General features: G+C 43.9%; 1 pseudogene; it reads right to left on the bottom strand.

Moving 5' to 3' along the window:
- Positions 1 to 4,619: 4,619 nt before the first annotated feature.
- LOC126482552 (5S ribosomal RNA) lies at positions 4,620 to 4,737 on the bottom strand (annotated as a pseudogene).
- Between the last annotated feature and the right edge of the window lie 1,335 nt (positions 4,738 to 6,072).

Below are 6,072 nucleotides of genomic sequence, written 5' to 3'. Positions count from 1 at the left end.
AAACAATCATAGAAATTCAGCAGAAATGTCCTGAAAAAAGGCAGACAATAATACTATAAAGATACACTGTGCCCAGTCTCAAAATTATTGCTATTGTGAAGACAGGACTGAGTCAGCTAGATTATCAGTATAAGTAATGTGCAAATCCTGTGCATGTAAAAAGATGGGTAGTAAGGCAGTGAACAGTGGAAGGAGCAATGCACTGCCTGATGCTCCATCTAAAAGTGTCATTCTACTGTATCTATTTATAGTGTGCACTTCCGGGTACATGTAGCACACCTGGCTGTGGGTCATTCTCCATGGAGGATCTTCAAACTCCAGGGATAGTGGAGTTCTAGAAAGTAGAGGACCTGTCCCTCCCATGGTTAATGGATGTTGGTGTGGCTTCTCTTTTTGACTGGCATTTGGTTACACCCTTTTCAAGATGGGTTTCTTCCTCTGGCACTAGCTGATGATGGTCAGTGGGCCAACCCGTTGCGCTGCTCACGCCTGTGAGTGTGCACCACAGCAGGGAGGGGCTGCCTACTACTGAGCACCTGTGTCTGCAGCTACAAGCACTTTCACTACAGTGACCATAGGCTGCGTTTTTTGCTCAACCATACCCGTGACACATTCAAGCATTCCTGTGAGCTTGACGACCAGGCTGCTTATTCCACCACTTCTTGTGGTCTCTGTGTAGCTTTGTGTTGCGTTATGGTGGGTGGTGGCTACAACATGGCCGCTATCACTGCCTTGCAGAAAGTTTGCATCCTGGCTTATCTTCTTCTCTCCTGTGACAACGGAGACTGCCTCAAGTTCAACCACCGCAGAAGCAAATGTCTGCCCTGCACATGCACTTCATGAGGTCTGCCTGGCAGCAGCTGAAGGGTGCACTTCCTGCTGCATGCATAGAACTTCTTTAGTTGGGAGTAGCCATAACTGCTGCATCAGTGGCTATCATCTGGAGGAGATCATCATCAGTAATTCACCTGACTTGCCTGCACCCTGAGATGCATTTAGGCACAGATGATGCACTCCTGCTGGTACCTTACTTCTATCTGGGGCACAGACGGTGGCCAGAGCATACTGCCATCTTCTTTTGTGGTGCCCTGTATGGTAGGTATTCCACGTTGGAAAGCTTATGTGGCTGTGAATGTCTCATAGCCATGATAACTCCCCATGTTTTCCCACCACAGTTTGCAGATGTCGGCACTTCTGCAAGTTTCAGTTTGCACTGTAGCCTTGAATGGCCTCCATCACACTTTACATAGACACCAAGCAATGAGCAGTGACATGCCACGTGTCCAATGCCCTTATACCTGAAGAATTGCAGTGACCCATATTGGAACTTCAAGTTCTCGGCTGTGACAACCCTCATTGCCATGACAGTGGAACTTAACAACTTCTGATTCTCATAGTTGTTAGAGGTGATGACCTGCAGGAGAGACCCAACTTCTCCTCTACCACGTGTAAAGGGACATCCTCCTCTAGCATTACTTTTCCTCAACAGTAGCTGTCGATACCAGTATTATTTTTCAAATTTTGGACAGGTCAGTATTATCTCAGCTGCATTTCTGAAAACTTCCACATAATTTTATACACAGTAAGTTACATTTCAAGCTAAAATTTATGAAAATGAATTACTTTATAAAATATTTTAGTCTCGGTGCTATAACTGGTAAGTACTAGTTCTGAATGAACAGTTAAAATTATTTTTTTAGAAACATTTGAAATTACAAACTACTGGCACACTTAAAATTTCTATTATTAATTACACAATACTGTACTGGTTACAATGTTCTTTTCTGGATTCATTTATGAAATAATAATCAAAAGTAATAAAGTAACTGAAACCAACAGAAGTCCAGCCAGTGTGGCCGAGCGGTTCTAGGAGCTACAGTCTGGAACCGCGCGACCGCTACGGTCGCAGGTTCGAATCCTGCCTCGGGTATGGATGTGTGTGATATCCTTAGGTTAGTTAGGTTTAAGTAGTTCTAAATTCTTGGGGACTGATGACCTTAAAAGTTAAGTCCCATAGTGCTCAGAGCCATTTGAACTAACAGAAATTCATTTGTCAATAAAAATTGTAAACGCTTTGGAATATTGTTGTTTCAGTTGAGTAAGACAGTAGTAAGCATGTCTCTGAAGTGATCGGGCGTATTTTTGTATTTTGTGTGAACAATGTAATGTCAGCTTTGTTAATGTGAAAAATCAAAAGACTGTATGATACACTAAAACGTGTCAAAATATATTAATGTAACAACAAAAATTCTGCAACAACAACCTTCAAATTTTCAAATTCATTTACATCAAACCAACTGTGAGGACCTAAAATATGTCATTTTTAGCTTCAAGAATCAGACATCTAGACAAGAAGAAATGGAGCCAACTATCCACAAAAAGCTAAGTAAACTAGAAAGTTTACTGTACTCTTCGCTCCTCTCAAATTTTTCAAGACTTTGCTTATTGTGGACAATAGCTGCAAGTAGGAAGGAGGGGGTAGATTACACACGACACAGTGTGCACCTCGAGCATCGGGTCCTCCAGCTCTTCTTTCAGGTGATCAGGTTCCATTGCCTGTGGGAAACTGTGAAACACAGCCCTAATCCCCGCGTTGGAATGTGTCATGTGTGTGTAGAATGGCCACTGGCATGCTGCTGCTCCAGTTGTCACACAGTGATAGTCTTCACAGTTTTGCAGGTTTTGTAAGCTTTGATCCACGGTGAAAAATGGTGGTGGGAGCTTCTGTACTCCTCATCAAATGAATTAATTAGCAAATTGCGAGTATGACAATTTTTGCCAGATCGGGACTCAAATCCAGATTAATCACTTTGGCTATCTGAGCATGCTTCCAGGACCGATCCAAATCTCCATATGTCTCAGTGTTTATTGTTCTTGCACAATCATGTGTTACCTGTATATGGAGACTTATGAGATTCCTACCACCCAACGTTGCTGGAAGCCCGAGAAGATTTTATTAATTCATATCGCCGTGTGACCATGCATTCACACACTACATATCTCTATGGAGAGGAAAAGTGGCACCGCATTAAAAGCCTGGGTTAGCTGGGTGTTAGAGGGCTAGCCTGTTACACTCCCTAGCCTTCCTGATAAGCTGCTGAGATGTGAAGTGTACACAATTTCACGATTTGGCATGGTGATCCTTCATATAAATACCTCTGTAGCCAGAAGAATCTATCACCTAGCTCTGACCTGCTGTGGGAACGGTTATGTTTTACTAGGAGGCAGCTGGATTCAAACAGTCGTCAGCTACTGGTTGTCCACCTGCAATTGACATAGGTTCTCTCAGGACTAGATTGAGAGTGGATCGACGTGGCCAAAACTGCACAAAAGGTCTCATTGCAGATGAAGATCACAGAGAAACGGAAAGGGAAATTCATAGATCTCTTTCAACAATAATATGGTGCAGAATGAAAATCAACAGAATGGACTGTCATCATTATGACAGAGAGAGATATTGATGCAGATGTCATATCTGCACTTATGAAAGGTATCAGCTTTGCAACAGTGCCTTGAAGAATCCCTATTGGAGGGTATTATAAGTGGGGTTCAGCAAGCAATGCAGACAAAATTCAATCACAAAACGTACCACATTATATCAAAATCTAATCCACCAATGACTAACTTCTCTGGGGCTGAATGCAACGGAGTTAATACAGTCCGCAACGACCTCCTCATCGTTGTTCTGCCAGCTAACAGGGCCAACACATCCATCATTCTGAATAATGCTAAAATTCTGTTGATTGTCGGGGAAGATACCTACCAGAAATTGCCATGGGATCCGACGTCAAGCAAATTGAGGTAGACTTTAGAGCCCCTAAAACGGTCATCATTGAAAGTGGCCATTATTAAGAATCTTCTCTCTCAGGACTGATACCACCTACACTTTACGGGCTATCAAAGACCCACAAATCGGATTCTCTTCACCTATAGACTGGTAAAGTGTGCAACATACTTATATCAATTGCGGGTCGCATTGTGCTTCACCTCAAGAACATCGACGATTTTATCAACTGAATTACACATCTGGTCTTAGGCACGGTGATATAAGGGCCAGTTTTCATATGGTCTTCCTATTTGTGTGTGTTCCTTTCAAAGACTGTATAGGTCTCTCTCAGTTATTTGGTAGTACAATTGTGGGATTGTTTCAGCAAAGTGTTGACATCCTCGTATTTCCTATATGGTAGTCAGTATTTCGCGATCAGTGGGACAGTGTGGCGGTTCAATCACTGGATAACCAATGGGCACCTTATACACGATGTCTACAGGAAACCTACATACACAGATCAGTATCTGCACACTCTCAGCCACCACCATCCAACCAAAAACGTGGTGTTCTGAACACCTTTGTCCAACGTGCTAAAGTCGACTCAGACGCTGAAGGTCTGCCACTAGAACTATACTAAACTAAACTCCTCCCAAACAGGCCATGAAGGCCCAACGGTAGCGACCAGCTGCCATGTCATCCTCAGCCCATAGGCGTCACTGGATGCGGATATGGAGGGGCATGTGGTCAGCACACCGGTCTCCCGGCCGTATGTCAGTTTCCGAGACCGGAGCCGCTACTTCTTAATCAAGTAGCTCCTCAGTTTGCTCACAAGGGCTGAGTGCACCCCGCTTGCCAACAGCACTCGGCAGACCGGATGGTCACCCATCCAAATACTAGCCGAGCCCGACAGCACTTAACTTCGGTGATCTAACGGGAACCGGTGTTACCACTGCGGCAAGGCCATTGGCACTAGTACTATGCCACCCCCGAAAAATCTACCAGTAAAATGGCTTCAGTGACCACCACGTATCACAGGCTGTTTCCAGTCAGATATGCAGAAAAAACACTACCGAAGAAGAGGGTGTTGAGAAAGATTAGATGGCTGCTGAAGAGACACGGCATTTCATCAGTTTTCAGGCCCCCAGAAAAAATACAACAGTTTACGAGGCCTGTGAAGGACGATCTATGGCTTAGAACGCCTGGAGCATACAAGATACCGGTCAAGTGGGGCTGCTACTACGTCAGTGAAACAGTACACATTGTGTAGCAATGCCAGATGGAATACGAGAGGTGCTTATGTCTACATTATCCTGAAAAATCAGCCACGACAGAACACACTTTACAAAATTGAAACCAAATTCTACTCAATGAAACATCTTTCATTATGAGGATGAAGGAATTTTGGAGTAGCGCTGTAAAAGAAGCTATAGACATAAAAACAACCGAAAACACCATCAATAAGGTCGGTGGCTTACAGCTCACAACAGCCTGGGATGTAGCTATTGCGAGGCTGAAGCAGACGCAACAAACGCTGACGAAAGCATTACCATATTTGGCGAGGAAGAGAGCACCAGTGAAGCCACAGCCTGCAGCGCGGCTCTATAACGGCGAGGTCACGGTATACAGTAGTCATTTACCAGTTGACAACGGCCAAGGAGAGCTTGGTCGAAAGCTCATGGGATTCTAACCACTGAAAGCCTGAGAAGATTTTATCGCAATTATTTAATTTTCTCATCAGGTTGCCATAGCTTTGGCATAGAACACATTAGTATTTGAAAGTGTCTATATAGTTCGATTCAACGTTCATCTGGACATGCTTGCATGTCTAAAGGAACAGACACTGCTGACGATCAACAGCCTTATTAATCATGAACCGTATTCGCAAAATGCCTAAATGGTACCAGAACAGCTATACAATTTACTGGAAACATATGAAAATGTTTGCCGAACTGGAACTCGAACGTACACTACTGGCCATTAAAATTGCTACACCATGAAGATGACAGACGCGAAATTTAACCGACAGGAAGGAGATGCTGTGATATGCAAATGATTAGCTTTTCAGAGCATTCACACAAGGTTGGCGCCGGTGGTGACACCTACAACGTGCTGACTTGAGGAAAGTTACCAACCGATTTCTCGTACACAAACAGCAGTTGACCGGCGTTGCCTGGTGAAACGTTGTTGTGATGCCTGGTGTAAAGAGCAGAAATGCGTACCATCACGTTTCCGACTTTGATAAAGGTCGGATTGTAGCCTATCGCGTTTGCGGTTTATCGTATCGCGACATTGCTGCTCGCGTT

The sequence above is a fragment of the Schistocerca serialis genome, chromosome 5 (genome assembly GCF_023864345.2).
Source record: "Schistocerca serialis cubense isolate TAMUIC-IGC-003099 chromosome 5, iqSchSeri2.2, whole genome shotgun sequence".
Taxonomy (NCBI): Eukaryota; Metazoa; Arthropoda; class Insecta; order Orthoptera; family Acrididae; genus Schistocerca; species Schistocerca serialis.
The sequence above is the reverse complement of the archived record's forward strand: the minus strand, read 5'-3'. Positions and strand labels throughout refer to the sequence as shown.